This window comes from Salvelinus alpinus, chromosome 6 (genome assembly GCF_045679555.1).
Source record: "Salvelinus alpinus chromosome 6, SLU_Salpinus.1, whole genome shotgun sequence".
NCBI classification, from domain to species: domain Eukaryota; kingdom Metazoa; phylum Chordata; class Actinopteri; order Salmoniformes; family Salmonidae; genus Salvelinus; species Salvelinus alpinus.
Genome location: NC_092091.1, coordinates 39,247,037 through 39,265,547, shown reverse-complemented (window position 1 = coordinate 39,265,547; position 18,511 = coordinate 39,247,037). Strand labels below are relative to the sequence as shown.

The 18,511-nt window shown below is 45.4% G+C and overlaps 1 pseudogene; it reads right to left on the bottom strand.

Moving 5' to 3' along the window:
• The window catches only part of LOC139579687 (GDP-mannose 4,6 dehydratase-like), a 193,880-nt pseudogene that overhangs the window by 127,258 nt on the left and 48,111 nt on the right, over positions 1 to 18,511 (bottom strand).

Genomic DNA, 18,511 nt, shown 5'->3' with positions numbered 1-18,511 from the left:
GAGTACCTTATGATAAGCTGTAGACCACACTATCTACCAAGGGAATTCTCACCTAAATTTTTCGTAGCTGTCTATTTACCACCACAGACCGATGCTGGCACTAAGAAGTCACTCAACCAACTCTATAAGGCCATAAGCAAACAAGAAAATGCTCACCCAGAAGTGGCGCTCCTGGTGCCCGGGGACTTTAATGCAGGCAATCTTAAATCAGTTTTACCAAATTTTTACAAGCATGTCACATGTGCAACCAGAGGAGAAACAACTCTAGACCACCTTTACTCCACACACAGAGATGCATACAAAGCTCTCCCCCACCCTCTATTGGGCAAATCTGACCAAAATTCTATCCTCCTGATTCCTGCGTACAAGCAAAAACTAAACTAAAGTACCAATGACTCGCTCAATACGGAAGTGGTCAGATGACGCGGATGCTAGGCTACAGGACTGTTTTGCTAGCACAGACTGGAATATGTTCCGGTATTCATCCAATGGCACTGAGGACTATACCACCCCAGTCATCGGCTTCACCAATAAGTACATCGACGTTGTCTTCCCCACAGTGAACGTACGTACATACCCCAACCAGAAGCCATGGATTACAGGCAACATCTGCATCGAAATAAAGGCTAGAGCTGCCACTTTCAAAGAGCTGGACACTAATCCGGATGCCTATAAGAAATCCCGCTATGCCCTCAGACGAACCATCAAACAAGCAAAGCATCAATACAGGATTAAGATTGAGTCCTACTACACTGGCTCTGATGCTCGTCGGATGTGGCAGTGCTTGAAAACTATTACGGACTACAAACGGGAAACCCAGACACGAGCTACGTAGCGATGCGAGCCTACCAGACAAGCTAAATGCCTTTTATGCTTGCTTCGAGGCAAGCAACACTGAAGCATGAACGAGAGCACCAGCTTTTCTGGATGACTGTGTGATAACGCTCTCAGTAGCCGATGGGAGCAAGACCTTCAAACAGGTCAACATTCACAAAGTCAATGGCCCAGATAGATTAACAGAATGTGTACTCAAAGCATGCGCAGACCTCTCCCTGACTGAGTCTGTAATACCTACATGTTTCAAGCAGACCACCATATTCCTTTTGCCCAAGGAAGCGAAGGTAACCTGCCTAAATGATTACCGCCCCGTAGCACTCACGTCGGTAGCCATGAAGTGGTTTGAAAGGCTGGTCATGGCCACATCAACAGCATCCTTCAAGGATACCCTAGACCCACTCCATTTCGCATACCACCCCAACAGATCCACAGATGACGCAATCACAATCGTACTCCACACTGCCCTTTCCCACCTAGACAAAAGGAATATCTATGTGAGAATGCTGTTCATTAACTACAGCTCAGTGTTCAACACCATAGTGCCCATTAAGCTCATAACTAAGCTAAGGACCCTGGGACTAAACACCTCCCTCCGCAACTGCATCCTGGACTTCCTGATGGGCCACCCCCAGGTGGTAAGGGTGAGAAACAACACTACGGCCACAATGATCCTCAACACTGTGGCCCCTCAGGGGTGTGTACTTAGTCCCCTCCTGTACCCCCTGTTCACCCACGACTGCGTGGCCAAACGCGACTCTAACACCGTCATTAAGTTTGCTGACAACACAACAGTGATAGGCCTGATCACCGACAATGATGAGACAGCCTATAGGGAGGAGGTCAGGACAACAACCTCTCCCTCAATGTGAGCAAGACAAGGAAGCTGACCATGGACTATGGGAAAAGGAGGGCCGAACAGACCCCCATTAAAGAGGCTGTAGTGGAGTGGTCGAGAGTTTCAAGTTCCTTGGTGTCCACATCACCAACAAACTATCATGGTCCAAACACACCAAGACAGTGGTGAAGAGGGCACAACAAAACCTTTTCCCCCTCAGGAGACTGAAAAGATTTGGCATGGGACCCCAGATCCTCAAAAAGTTATACAGCTACACCATCGAGAGCATCCTGATTGGTTGCATCACCGCCTGGTATTGGTATGGCAACTGCTCGGCATCTGACCGTAAGGCACTACAGAGGGTAGTGCGTATGGCCAAGTACATCACTGGGGCCTGCAATCCAGGACCTATATAATAGGCGGTGTCAGAGGAAAGCCCATAAAATTGTCAGAGACTCCAGTCACCCAAGTCATAAACGGTTTTCTCAACTACCGTACGGCAAGCGGTACCGGAGCGCAACGTCTAGGACCAAAAGGCTCCTTAACAGCTTCTACCCCCAAGCCATAAGATTGATGTACATTTAATCAAATGGCCACCCGGACTATTACATTGACCCCCGCCCCCTCCCTCTCCATTTGTTTTGTACACTGCCACTACTCGCTGTTTATTATCTATGCATTGTCACTTCACCCCTATCTACATGTACAAATTACCTCTAACCTGTACCCCCGCACACTGAATCGGTACCGGTACCCCCTGTATATAGCCTCGTTATTGTTATGTTATTGTGTTACTTTTTATTTATTTTTTACTTTAGTTAATTTGGTAAATATTTTCTTAACTCTTCTTGAACTGCACTGTTGGATAAGGGCTTGTAAGTCAGCATTTCACGGTAAGGTCTACACTTGTTGTATTCGGCGTATGTGACAAAATATACATGTTATACTATTGAATAATATAATGCGTACAGATGCCAACTCAGACCCAACACTCTCTGATAGTGTTGTTGTAAGGGTATGGGGTTAAAGAGTGGGAGCTGGGGGTTCTAGTCTGAATGTGAAGTTTCCGTGTCCCACATGTGTGGTCCTGTGACGGCTCATCCCTCCAACACAACACCCCAAGTGGTTGCTCATGCAAAGCTGACATACACGGACCTCAGAACAGCTTCAATGATTTGGCGGCGAAAGACATACTGCTCATCCCAGACCAGGCCCAAATCCCCGACACTCAAAGAGTGTTATAGAGGCGACGTTATAGAGGTCAGCGTGCGGGATACGTGACGCGACTACGTCAGCGAGTTGATAAACCGCCTCTATCCTCCATTCTATTGGCAAACGTACAATCACTGGAGAACAAACTGGACGAGCTCTGTCCGAGTCTATCCTATCAATTGGACCTGAAGAACTCTACAACTCCCCCTGCAACTCGATACTGTATTTTCTGATGGGCTGCCCCTAGGTGATGAGGGTAGGCAACAACACATGGGGGCCCCCTCAACATGGGGGCCTACTCAGGGGTGTGTGCTTAGTCCCCTCCTGTACTCCCTGTTCACTCATGACTGCGTGGCCACGCATGACTTCAACACCATCATTAAGTTTGCAGACAACACGACAGTGGAAGGCCTGATCACCTACGACAATGAGACAGCCTCTAGGGAGGAGGTCAGAGACCTGGCATTGTGGTACCAGGACAACAACCACTTCCTCAACGTCAGCAAGACAAATAAGCTGATCGTGGTCTACAGGAAATGGAGGGCTGACCACGCCCCTATTCAAATTGACGGGGCTGTAGTGTAGTTTGTCGAGAACTCCAAGTTCCTCGCTGTCCGGACCTATCATGGTCCAAACACACCAAACAGGACACAACGACGGCTCTTCCCCCTGATTTGATTTGATGTAAAGAGAATTCCAGAAACACAAACCTAGTTATACAGCACAAGATAAAGTTGACAAAAAACAGAACAATACTGAAAAACACATTGTTTGTTTATCTTGATGTCTCAATCCCTCCAGCTCTGAGCCACCTCAGGCTCTGAAACACTAGAACCCCACCTCAGGCTCCGAAACACTAGAACCCCACCTCAGGCTCTGAAACACTAGAACCCCACCTCAGGCTCCGAAACACTAGAACCCCACCGCAGGCTCTGAAACACTAGAACCCCACCTCAGGCTCCGAAAAACTAGAACCCCACCTCAGGCTCTGAAACACTAGAACCCCACCTCGGGCTCTGAAACACTAGAACCCCACCTCCGGCTCCGAAACACTAGAACCCCACCTCAGGCTCTGAAACACTAGAACCCCACCTCAGGCTCTGAAACACTAGAACCCCACCTCAGGCTCTGAAACACTAGAACCCCACCACAGGCTCTGAAACACTAGAACCCCAGGTCTTGGCTCTGGAACTGCAGTAGCATAATTAAACTTCTCCAAACTAATCAAAGGGATAAATAACAGATAAATCAAAGAATAAAACAAAGGAGATTCATTGTGTTAACTCATCCATTAGAAATTTAACGACTGAGCTGCTGAAACATGTCTCATCTGATTATGCGTTTTTATGCATTGATTTTAACTTTTACATAAGGAGGTGGTGTGCGTGTGCGCGTGCTCGTGCGCATGTGTGTGATGGATGGTATTGGTTGGCTCTGTGGGTAAGCCCATAGTACCTCCTGCTTCTGGTCAGTTAGGGGCTGGTTGAGGGTAGGCGTTTGGGTGGGGGGTTCAGCGTGTGTTTGTATTACCCTCAGGAGGCAGAAGCTGCTTCAATAAGCTGCTGCTCAGTGCACGGGTTCAGTTTCACCTGCAATTAACACCCCTAACACACACACCTCATGCACATACGCACAGACACACACTCACACACAGCTGCTGGCATTTATTTACCCTGCTTGCGTGGGATGTCAGGATAGCATGAGCAGTAAGCGAATGCTCCTGAAACACCCTCCTCCTCAAACTGACCCCATCTGTAGGTAATCTTAGGTAATCACACACACGCACTCTCCTTAGAGATGGAATTATGTCATGAACACTGGCATGATTAGCCTTTGCCCTATATGCCCCTATCTCCTCTTTACCAGTCCAGCTGTGTTTATAAAAGTGTTACAGTCAAAGTGAAGGTATTTATTGAGCACCCCGAATCACTGCAGTAAAGTCAATGACTGCTTTAAACACAGGCACTCATGTACCCCCTGACTAAACACATGCTACACTATATATACAAAGTATGTAGACACCCCTTCAAATTAGTGGATTCGGCTATTTCAGCCACACCCGTTGCTGACACGTGTATGAAATCGAGCACACAGCCATGCAATCTCCATAGACGAACATTGGCAGTAGAATGACCTGACTGAAGAGTGCAGTGACTTTCAACGTGGCACCGTCATAGGATGCCACCTTTCCAACAAGTCAGTTCGTCAAATTTCTGCCCTGCTAGAGCTGCCCCAGTCAACTGTAAATGGCATTATTTGAAGTGGAAACGTCTAGGAGAAACAACGGCTGTCCTCGATTGCAACACTCACTACCGAGTTCCAAATTGCCTCTGGAAGCAACATCAGCACAAGAACTGCTCGTTGAGAGCTTCATGAAATGGGTTTCCATGGCCGAGCAGCAGCACACAAGCCTAAGATCACCTTGCGCAATGCTGTAAAGCTCACCGCCATTGGACTCTGGAGCAGTGGAAACAGATTTTCTGGAGTGATGAAACACAATTCATTATGGACGAATCTGGGTTTGGCGGATGCCAGGAGAACGCTACCTGCCCCAATTTATAATGCCAACTGTAAAGTTTGGTGGAGGAGGAATAATGGTCTGGGCCTTTAGTTCCAGTGAAGGGAAATCTTAACGCTACAGCATGCCAACTTTGTTGCAACAGTTTGGGGAAGGCCCTTTCCTGTTTCAGCATTACAATGCCCCCGTGTACAAAGCGAGGTCCATACAGAAATGGTTTGTTGAAATCGGTGTGGAAATAACCCTGAACTGCAATTCTCCTCTTCCCCACCATGGGTCTCCACTGAGGGTCTAGTATTGTCTGGGGTCTGCATGACTCCCGCTGGAACGGAACAGGGGTTACTGTACCTTACCCTGTCTACTCTACTGGCCCTGCCCCCACTGTCACCCCCCAGCCAAAAACATGTGATGAATGGCCAGCTGCCCTCATCAATCATCTGTGATTGTGTCTGATGTGCGCTGTGATTGGCTAATTAGCCTCATCTGTAACCATTACTGCACAGAGAGGCAGCTGCTCAGGGAAAAAAAAGACAAGAAAAATACATGTGAAAAATGACACAGACAGAGAGGGCTGGGCTGTCACCTCCACGACGCCTGAACTCAATGCTACACACACACATTACTGCCACACAGACACACACAGCCAGGTTCTGCCAGACCCACTCCAACACGTGAGTAAACATCAAAAGGCCCAATTTAACAGGCCATTATGTGTTGAAAACAAAAACAAACAAAAAAATGAGAAAAAAGAGTGAGGTGTTGTAACTATTCTGGAAACAACACGTTGTTTTCTCTTTACTGGTGGTGGGGGGGAGTTTGAGGGAGGGGTGGGGGCAAGAGGGAGGCTAGGATACAGTCATCTAGCTACAGTTCCGTACTAGCCTGGTCCCAGATCTGTTTGTGCTGTGACCATAGGTGTTGGCAAGACAGCACAAACATATCTGAGACCAGGCTAGTTTCACCCCTCTAGCCCACAACAACAGCAGCAGCATTAGCAGCAGATCGCCTGCTAGAGTCAGTGAGAAGAGCGCACCAGCAAGCAGATCTTAGAGAGAACCCACGGGAGACTGGGTGCTAGCCAAATAAGGGCACTATGATAGGGAAGTGAGTCCTGGAGCTTGTCACAGTCTGACAGAGACGTAGTGAGACAAGGCGAGAAACAGAGTGAGAATTAAAGACACACAAAGAAACAGAGTGAGACAGGAGAGTGAGACAAGAGGAGAGATGCAGAGAGACACACAGGAACAGAGCGAGTCAGACAGGAGAGTGAGACATTAAGTGAAGCAGATGCAGAGAGACAGATCCAGAAGAGAGAGACATTCTGTGGAGGCAGTGAAGCAGGGCCGAGCCTGAAGCCCGTGGTAGAGAGAGGGCCAAACCACTCAGGTCGGGCCAGAATGTTCTACGCACAGGATGTGGCTCTCCCTACAGCCAGAGGATGGGGGGTGGTGGGAAGAGGAGTGGCAGAGAGGAGAAATGGGCAGAGACATCCAAACAGCTGGAAGATAATGTGTGCTGTACCCTGTAAACCCTACACCCCCAGGCCAACTGAGAGAGAGAGAGACACTGCCCATGACAGAGTGAGGGGTAAATATATAGGCCAGGGTAGGGTAAAGATAGCAAACACCACCATCCTCCTCTGCTGCTCTCAGATCATATCAATATGTGTGTGTGTGTGTGTGTGTGTGTGTGTGTGTGTGTGTGTGTGTGTGTGTGTGTGTGTGTGTGTCCATGCTAGCGTGCATTTTCCTTTTCCTGTGACCCCTTTGTGTGTTCCTGTATATTTACAAGAACCAATATAAATACATCTTCAAACTTACTTATGTTTCATTTCTCAGACCTGTTCTCCATATTTTTATTCTAAATCAGATTAAAACTGAAGGCAGATTAGGTTTGATAGGCTCTGAATGATTTTATTCACCGTTTTAGCAAAAAAAGCCAGCCACACAAAAGAGGCCAGTCATAGATCCATCCCATAATCACATAAACGCTCCATTCAGGGCTGTGTGTGTCTGTGTGTGTGTAAGACACTGGATACGGCTGGTGAGCCGACGCCCGACCACAGGGCTTCAGACGTTGTTAGTGCAGACACACTGCACGCCCCTTATGCCACCCCAAATACATCCACACACTATTAGAGGCAATTTCCCTGTTCCTCCTGGATGGAGAGAGATGGGAGAGGGAGGGGGAGAGAAATAGGGAGGGATGTGGAGAGAGAGATGGGAGAGGGAGGGGGAGAGAAATAGGGAGGGATGTGGAGAGAGAGAGAGAGAGAGAGAGAGAGAGAGAGAGAGAGAGAGAGAGAGAGAGAGAGAGAGAGAGAGAGAGAGAGAGAGAGAGAGAGAGAGAGAGAGAGAGAGAGAGAGAGAGAGAGAGAGAGAGAGAGAGAGAGAGAGAGAGAGAGAGAGAGAGAGAGAGAGAGAGAGAGAGAGAGAGAGAGAGAGAGAGAGAGAGAGAGAGAGAGAGAGAGAGAGAGAGAGAGAGAGAGAGAGAGAGAGAGAGAGAGAGAGAGAGAGGTGGAAACACATGGTTCTGTTTACACATTGCCTGTTGTTGGACTTTTCCATGGTAACGCACTGGTGACGCCAGCTGAATGAAAAACGACTAAAAAGGGACATGCGGCATTACTATGTCATTTTTAAGTGTCTTCTTAGTGACTCTGAGAAACAGTGAGAGAGGTAGGAAAAATAAGCTTCTGTTCTGTTTGACTTACCGAAATCTGCCTTGCCGAAACCAGAGCTGCATAGTGTGGAGGTGCGTGATTCACCAGACCCGGAATGTCGTCGTTCCCACAGGAAACCTGGAGTGTCTCAACCCAGGGTGTCCCTGACAGGCGGGAGGGTGTACACGCACACACACTCACAAACACCTGCACACACAGACATACAATGAGTAGTTTCACCCTAGACATGCAAATGCTAGACTGATTACACCAATTCAATCAGAACCAGTCAATGAGTTTCCAGGATAGCTCATATTTGACGGTATTTTATGTTTTTGAATAATACAAGTTCTAAATAGACTTTATGAGTAATGCATGGGTGGCAACACGTGAATTCTACGTGATTTTAATGGGGCTTTCTCCATTCTTATTGTGTTATACTGTTCAATTAACCTTTTACACTCATACCCATACACATGTTGAACATGGCAGCTTTGGGTACTGATGTGCCGAAATTGGAACGCAGTGGCTGTACAGGAACATGCTATAAATGACATCAGAGCTCTGGCGCTGTGCTCCACAGCGCTGTATGGCTTCTGACTGACACCCGTTCGGAACTTGAGTATGGGATGTGCTCCCTCCCTTTAATCGGGCAACTTTTACAAATGTTTTGTCGTCCGAGTGAGGGAAATGCTGTAAATGAAGAGGACTCCATGCATTTTGAAAGATGAGACGTTGAGGACTATAACAAATACTGCTTCGATGTCATACAAGCAAGCCAAACGCCAGTGAGTCTAAATGTACACTTCGCATTTCCACATCACAAAACTCACGTCACATACAATGTCAACATTTATGATCGTTATGTTTGGTTTCACAGTTACAAGATGACATGGAGTCATACCCATCGGCTGTTCTAAACAGAATGAGCCTATGTTAGTCTATTGTGAAGAAAATTCGCTGTAGAACATACACCTGGATGCACTCCATGACTCCTTTCTATACGCACCAAACTGATGATCTTTCTCTGAGTTGCTTTGGCAAAGCCTAACACTGTTCGATCGTATTTTATAACTTAGCTTGTCATGTTGGCAAAAGAACATGCTTTCGATGACGCCCACCTGACCCAGACTGCGATTTATAATGGATCGTTTTTTTGGATTGAGTAAACAACAACAGTAAACGTGCGATGGCGGGGATGCAGTGTTGTGTGCCAAACCAAACAAACACAAGTTTGCTTGCCCTAGTTCCTCAGCAGCACAGCTAGGAGAGCTCAAAAAGCACCTTGCTCATATTTTATTAAGTCATAAAAGAGCAGTGAAAATAACTGTGCACACTCTGGAGAGGTGTTTGGCCACTTGGAGACACCAGTTAGTCTTCTCCCTGAAACCCTTGTCATTTTTGTTGTCTTATGTTGCACCTACTCCACATTTTCCAGGAATATTCTTATAATGTTACTGAATGTATCCAGATTATTTTCAGTTTTCGTTATCAACAAATGCGGCGAAAAGTACAGTACATTTAAAATGCACATAAAATCAACAGTGTAATGTTTGGATACAGTCTTGTGTCAGGTGAACGGTTGTGTCCTCAACTTTGGTCTAACACATGCAATGATATGCAAACTGTTTCTCTTAAGGACCCAGGGTGGCGTCTATTTTTCAATTTTCACCTAAAATGACATACGCAAATGTAACTGCCTGTAGCTCAGGACCTGAAGCAAGGATATACATATTCTTGATACCATTTGAAAGGAAATACTTTGAAGTTTGTGGAAATGTTAAATTAATGTAGGAGAATATAACACATTAGATCTGGTAAAAGATAATACAAAGAAAAAAAAACTTTTTGCAAGAGAAAGGCCATAATGTATTATTCCAGCCCAGGCGCAAATTAGATTTTGGCCACTAGATGGAAGCAGTGTATGTGTAAAGTTTTAGACTGATCCAATGAACCATTGCATTTCTTTTCAAACTGTTGTATCAAGACTGCCCAAATGTGCCTAATTGGTTTATTAATACATTTCCAAGTTCATAACTGTGCACTCTCCTCAAACAATAACATGGTATTCTTTCACTGTAAAAGCTACTGTAAATTGGACAGTGCAGTTAGATTAACAAGAATTTCAGATATGTCTATGTCTTGGGAAATGTTCTTATTACTTACAACCTCATGCTAATCACATTAGCCTACATTAGCCTACATTAGCCTAATCACATTAGCCAACTCAACCGTCCGGCAGGGGACCCACCGATCCTGTAGAGGTACATTTAAAAAAAGAATGGTTGCCGATTTTGCATGTTATTTTGGCATTAATATGTGTCACATATCAGTTTGCAAAAAAATATATCTAAAATCATTGAGTTAATAAAGCTGCATACAAACTCTCTTTTTTGCTTTCTTGAGTAAGGCAGCTCCAAAATGCAGGTGTTTCAGCCTAGCACAGTGCTTTCTGTGCTGGTGGGGCAGCCAGCGGAAAATTCAGAGCGTAAGAGTTGGTAATGTTCACTAGTTGCGCTGTGATTGGCTCAGTGTTCTGTCACTCATAGGGACAATACATAACAGCAAAATCTACAGGGACAGCTCAAGAATTCAAGCCCCTTGGGTGCTGCCATAGAGTTACATTAGAAGTTCCCTCCAAGAAGGCTCAAGATAAAATTACATCAAATCACGTTATATCTACAGTATCATCATTATGAATCAAGTCGACAATCTACTGACAAATCCTTATCAATCCTTGTCAAATGAAGATAAATTACTTACAGAAATTAAAGATAAAACATATCGGTGCTCATCGGCCGTTGCACAGAAACATTACACAACAAGTCGCAAATTCAACAATGAATGGTTTGGAAGGAATCAGTGGCTAACTGCAAGCATTGAAATGCAATCACTAGCCTACTATTCAGTCGAGTGGATGTATGGTCCAAGTCTGGGTTTAACCTCTCTAGGGTACGTGAGACGTTAGCGTCCCACCTCTTCAACAGCCAGTGAAAGTGCAGGGCACCAAATTCAAAACAACAGAAATCCCATAACTAAAATTCCTCAAACATACATGTATTTTACACCATTTTGAAGATACACTTGTTGTAAATCCAGCCACAGTGTCCAATTTCAAAAAAGCTTTACGACGAAAGCAAACCAAACGATTATGTTAGGTGAGTGCCTATTCACAGAATAACACAGCCATTTTTCCAGCCAAAGAGAGGATTCACGTATACATGTATACATGATGTAATATGCCAGGGAGATATGTATACTGTTGCTAAGAAAGTAATACTAAGTATATGTTGTGTGGTCCCGTGTGGCTCAGTTGGTAGATGAAATAACACATGGAATCCTGTAGTAACCAAAAAAGTGTTAAACAAATCAAAATATATTTTATGTTTGAGAATCTTCAAATAGCCACCCCCCAAATAGCCACCCCGTGACTTGAAAACAGCTTTGCACACTCTACTCCGATTTCAGAGAGTGCAGAATAACAGAATAATAATAATAATTTACGAACGCTCAACACCCGTTGATTATGGCCGGTGTCAAAAAAACGAAATTGTTGCCAGCAGCACAGTTACAGTCACCAACACTCTGAATAACATGAAAACAGCCTAACCAGCTCTGCCAGGGCAAGTAAAATGGTCAGAGTGAGATGTTCTCTCATTTGTGTCTGGAAGTAGCTAGCAAGCTAGCCAACGTTAGCCAGTTAGCTTGGGTGCATGAATGCCGTTGTGAGGTCAGAATGCTCGGATCAACCCTACTCCTTGGCCAGAGCGTCCAATGTGCACTCTGAATGCTCCAAGAGCGAAACCCTTTGAATTTATGAACGTTGTGATGCAGTCGTGACCACAGGTCTCACAAAACTCAGATTTGGACGAGACTGACTTTTGACCAAAATTATCCTATAAAAAATTTGTGGTACATCTTAAGAGTATAATAAATGTTTCTGCCTCTTATAGATGCCGCATAGGCTGTTTTCTATATGTAGTTTTTTAGGGGCAGTTGCTCTTTAATAAATTATTTTCCCTTACCTAAGGGAATTGTTTAAAGGCGTTGCATAGAGCCCCTCAAATATTTCCTTAGGTAAGGGCAAACTTAAGGGGTTTTACGGTAGTTTTGAAGGCATGTATGGCATAAAGAGTGTCTGGTTACCATGGAGATGGCCTGATTCACTGACTCTCTTCAAAGAGATCACTTTAAAATTTAAGAGATAGCAAAATAGAACTTCTACAATCAAGACAGGATTATAAAATTGCTTCAGAAGATAAACTATGTTTCTTGAAGTAATTTTTTTCTCAACGTAAAGTTTAAAAAAAATCTGACAGAGGTTGCATTAAGGAGAAGTGGATCTAAAATTCCATGCATAACAGTTGTATCTTTTAGCAATGTTTATTATGAGTATTCCTGTAAATTGATGTGGCTGTCTGCAAAATCACCAGATGTTTTGGAACTACTGAACATAACGCGCCAATGAAAACTTAGATTTTTGGATATAAATATGAACTTTATCGAACAAAACATACATGTATTGTGTAACATGAAGTCCTATGAGTGTCATCTGATGACGATCATCAAAGGTTAGTGATTCATTTGATCTCTATTTCTGCTTTTTGTGACTCCTCTCTTTGGCTGGAAAAATGGCTGTGTTTTTCTGTGACTTGGCTCTGACCTAACATAATCGCATGGTATGCTTTCGTCGTAAAGCCTTTTGAAATCGGACACTGTGGCTGGATTTACAACAAGTGTATCTTTGAAATGGTGTAAAATACTTGTATGTCTGAGGAATTGTAATTGTGGGATTTCTGTTGTTTTGAATTTGGCGCCCTGCACTTTCACTGGCTGTTGTTATATCGATCCCGTTAACGGGATCCCAGCCATATTAACCTCTTGAGAATACAGGGGGTGCTATTTTCGCATTAGCATAATTTGCTCTACAGATTAAACTGCCTCTTATTCAATTATTGCTCTTACTATATGCATATGAATCATACCATTGGAAAGAAAACAATCCCTAGTTTCTAAATCCGTTTCAATTTTGTCTCTGAGTGATACAGAAGTCATTCAACAGCACTTTCCATGACCAAGAACATAAAATCAAGATGTTTATGCTGGCTTCAAAGCTCTGCCTATATATGGTCGTGCCTCCTATGACCCGAAACACAACTCACTGGCCTTCCTCTGGGTGTCTAGAGGACGTCAGAGGAAAAATTTCTTGTCTATCTGGGACTGACGTGAAATGAGAGCAAAATCTTTGGCATGACCGACAACTTCCGGTTCTCTGTTGCATGGAAATTGGAGCTACGTTTGTCTTCTGTTGTGCGGCCATTATTATCTCCGTGTCGAAGTTTGTTTGATACATGTGACCAGATCATCGTAATGTATGTTTTTTCAATATAGTTTAATCAGATTATTTGAATTTTTTAGGGAGTTTTTCGGTGTTCCGTTGTTAGATTTTAGTATCGTTTGAGAAACCCGTGCCACTCGACCGGTACCTGTGCTAAATGGAGTGGGAAAGGAACGACTCTGAACGGAACCAACAACTCATCTTGACAAAGGACACTTTGATCAACATTCTGATGAAAGATCAGCCATAGTAAGACCCCATTTACGATGTTATATCATATCTGTTGTGCATGTGATCTTGCCGTGGGCGCCCAGCCGAATCTGCCTGGTATAGCTATGCTAATTTAGCGCTACATTTTGTTTTCGTTATAAAACATTTAAGAAATCTGAAATATTGTTTGGATTCACCAGATGTTGGGCTTTCAATATCTGTACGCTGTGTATTTTTCTGAAATGTTTTAAAATGAGTAATTAGTTATATGACGTTGGTCTCTGTAATTGTTCTGGCTTGGTCGGCACCTTTTCAGATTGCAGCTGCAATGTAGAACTGTGATTTATACCTGAAAAATGCACATTTAAAAAAAAAAACTATGCTATACCATAAATATGTTATCAGACTGTCATCTTATGAATTTGTTTCTTGGTTAGTGGCTATATATATTTTTATTTAGTCGAATTAGTGATAGCTACTGACGCAGGGAAAAACTGTTGGGAGTGAAAAAATCCTCTCCTTTGCTAACGTGGTTAGCTAATAGATTTACATATTGTGTCTTCCCTGTAAAACATTTTAAAAATCTGAAATGGTGGCTTTATTCACAAGACCTGTATCTTTCATCTGGTGTCTTGGACTTGTGATTTAATGATATTTAGATGCTACAAGTTACTTGTGACGCTATGCTAGCTATGCTAATCAGTGGGGGGTGGGGGGGGGGGTGCTACCGGATCAGGGTTGGTGACTCGTGAGAAGTTAATCAGCTTCTTGATATGCCACACCTGTCAGGTGGATGGATTATCTTGGCTCCTCGTGGCTGTAGCCCTCCCAGTCCACCAGGTACTGCAGGGTGCCTCGGCCCGACAAGCCTCCAACAGACGCTAGACAGTGCAGGACGGGCGACTAACAACAAGTCGAGGGGCGGAAGGGCAGGTGTGGGGAAGAGAAGGGACTGGTCCTTGCCAGCTTGAGACAGGAGACATGGAAGAATAGACATACCCTCATAAACCTGGGAGGCTGGAGACGTAGGTGACCGGGTTGATGCGACTCAGGATCTTGAATGGTCCTATGTAGCGGAAGCTCGCTCCACGCGAGTCCACCTTTAAGGGAAGATCACGTGTGGACAGCCACACCCGTTGACCATATCGGAGAAGCAAAATAGGCCTTCAGTGCCGGTTTGCCTGGTGTAGGTGTTGGGCAAAGGAGCAGAGCAAGGAGGATCACCCTCTGATCCAGGTGCAGCGACATCGTCTAATGAACGCCTCGGCTGATTGCACCCCCGCTTCGGCCTCTTGTTCGGAGGGGGCGAACCCAAACTGACACTCAAACGGCAGTCCAGTGGACGAGTCCGGCAGTGTGTTGTCAGCATACTCTGCCCAGACGAGGATCTTGCTCCAGTTGCTGGCCTGAGTGGAGATGAAACAGCGGAGGAACTTCTCCAGCTCCTGGTTGGTCCGCTCCATTTGCCCATTCGACTGTGGGTGGAACCCCGAGGAGAGACTCACCAATGCCCCCAACAGGGAGCAGAATGCTTTCCAATACCGTGCGATGAACTGGTGCCCACGATCCGAAACAATGTCCTGGGGAAGTCAGTGTAGTCGAAAGACATGGGTAATCATGAGATCAGCGGACTCCTTTGCTGAGGGCAACTTGGGTAAGGCGATGAAATGGGCTGCCTTGGAAAACCGATCGACATTCACCAAGATAGTGGTAAGCCCTTGGGATGGGGGTAACACTGTGATAAAGTCTACGGACAGGTGGGACCAGGGCCGGCTGGGGATGGGCAGAGGTTTGAGCAACCCAAAGGATCTCACATCCTCAATCATGTTGGGCCACCAGAATTTCCGCCTCAGGAACTCGTGTCCGACTAAGCCCTGGATGCCCAGTTAATTTAGAGGAGTGTCCCCATTATAGTTCTCGGAAACGGGCTGAACATAAAGTCTGATAGTGGGACCCCTACTGGGGTCAGGTTCTCGGGTCTGGGCTTGTCGGACTGTGGTCTCAATGCTCCATATCACAGGGGTCACAATGCGGGAGCTGGGGATGATGGGCTCGGAGTCCCTCTCCTCGTTAGAGACATTGTGTTGGCAGGACAGGGCGTCTGCTCTCTGATTCTTGGATCCCAGTGATAGGCTAGTGTGAAGTTGAACCTGTAAAAGAACAGAGCCCACCTACCCTGGCGAGCTTTCAACCTCTTGGCTTCTTGAATGGAGACCAAGTTCTTATGGTCCGTCCAAATCACGAAAGGATGAGGTGCCCTCTCCAACCAGTGTCTCCACCCCTCAAGGGCGCACTTAACTGCCAATAGCTTCCGGTTGCCTACATCGTAGTTGCATTCTGCTGGCGAGAACCGCTTGGAGGGAAAGGCACATGTTTGCAGTTTCTTGTCCCCCTCAATCCTCTGTGAAAAGACCATCCATGAACCAGGTGTCTGAGGTGTCCACCTCTACCACGAAGGGACGGGTAGGATCAGGATGGGTCCAGAGGTGAAACATCCCTTGAGCTCCCCGAATGCCCTGTCAGCTTCAGCGGTCCCGCAAAATGGTTTTGGTACTTGCGGGTTAGGGCCGTGAGAGGAGCTGCCACCGCACCAAAGTTGCGTATAAAATACATGTAAAAGTTGGCAAACTCGAAGAACCGCTGGACTTATTTGAGTGAGGCGGGACGGGGCCAGTCGGTGACCACCCTCACCTTTACGGGTTCCATTTGGATGCCGGCGGTAGAGATAATGTGGACCAGGAAGAAACTTATCTTACTTGATGTATAGTTGACTCTGCAGGAGGCGTCTCAGGACTTAGCGGACATGCAGAATGTGTTCCGGAAGGGTCTTGGAGAAGATCAGGATGTCGTCGAGGTAAACAAAGACGAACCAATTCAACACATCCCTAAGCGTGTCATTGACCAATGCTTGGAAGACTGGGCATGACTAAATACTCAAAGTGGCCACTCGGGATGTTAATAAAGGCAGTCTTCCATTCATCTCCCTCACTGATTCTCACCAGATTGTAAGTGTTGCGGAGATCCAGTTTGGTGAAGAATTGGACCCCATGGGCCAACTCAGGGATAGAGGGTACCAATTTTTAATCGTAATCCTGTTCAGCCCTCTGTAATCAATGCAGGGACACAGACCTCCATCCTTCTTTCCCACGAAGAAGCAGCCTTTACCAGCTGGGGATGTGGAGTAGCGAATGAAACCTGCCTCCAGCGACTTTCGGATGTAATTGTCCATGACTGCTGCTTCAGGGTTCGAGAGGGAGTACAGACAGCCCCAGGGAGGGTGGAGCCGGGTAGGAGTTCAATGGCTCAGTCGTATGGACGATGAGGAGAGAGGGTGGCAGATTGCCTCTTACTGAAGGCCTCCCGGAGGTCGAAGTACTCTGGAGGGAGAGCGGAAAAGTCTTGGTCTTTAATGGATGCCTGGGAACACGGCAAGGTTCTTGGTGGGGGTGTTTGGCATTTAGTCTGGCAGTTCTTACAGTGAAGGCTAATATGGAGCTGCAGGATGGTGGCTGCTGTTCCAACACCGCCGTTGCCCAAGCCAGGGTCTTGCCCTAGAGTAGAGAGATGATGTAGGCGATCATGGCCCGATCAGTGTGGAACGAGCAGGACAGTAGCTCTAACACCAGAGAGCACTGAGTGAGGAACCCCTTGAATCCTCCCGGGTGGCCGCCATACTACTAGGGGGCTGGGATCAAATCCAATTGTATTTGTCACATGTGCCAAATACAACAGGTGTAGACCTGACAGTGAAATGCTTATTTACAACCCCTTAACCAACAATGCAGTTTTAAGAAAAATACAAAAAAAATCTAGAAATAAAGTAACAAATAATTAACCCTCCTGCTGTGTTCCGGTCAAATCGGACCGATTTACAAGTTCTCTCTCTGAAAAATGTAGTTCACTTAATCTGATTGTCATAAGGTTACATGACTTTGTCCACACAGGGCATCTGAACACACAAAATACATTTTGATGATTTTCATTACATTTTGGGTGTTTTACTTAAGTTTTGTACACCTGTGGTGTTCCCCGTCAAAAATGACCGGTCATTAGAATGGGTGAGACTACAACTGGTCTATACAATTGAGTTCATGCACATTCCTATTCATCAGATGGACACACTTCCTCTCCCAGACCCCCACATGCATGTGTGTTTGAGCACACACACACACACACAGGCACACACTCACTCCCCTTCTTGGCTTCCAAGGCAACCCCCACGGGAACCTTTCCCCAATAGAACCTTTCCCCCACCGTTGGCACAATAATATATGGAACTTTTCTCGCATCTCTGGTATATAAAGCTTTTTTGAGGCCTTGCGCACAATCCATTCTGTGGCAGCACAATGTTCAAACGATATACTGTATGTGAGGCTCTTGATCATATCTTTGATCATGACACTGGTGAGGATGAGAGAGGTCACGAAACTGACAGTGAAGATGCTTTAGAGGAGAAAGTAGTCTGTGATAAATAGCACAATATGTTTCATCTGAATATTTGTTAGTCAAAATAATCCATACATTGTGCTTTTGTTACTACAAAAGTTGTTGTATGAGCTCATGTCAATGAGGCCTAAAGTCCATAAATAGCAAATAGAAGTTCAAAACTTGTAATGTTCACAAGAACTAAAGATCTAACACAACATTAGGTGATAATATATGCATTATTATGGATGTATAAATCAGCTGTAATGGGGGTGGTCATTTTGGAACGGAACACAGATTTAATTAACATGAAACAAACACAACAGGAGCAGCAGTAAAATAGCAATAGCGAGGCTATATACAGGGGGTGCCGGTTAGTCGAGGTAATTGAGGTAATATATACTGTACATGTGGGTAGAGTTATTAAAGTGACTTATGCATAGATAATAACAGAGAGTCGCAGAAGCATGAAAG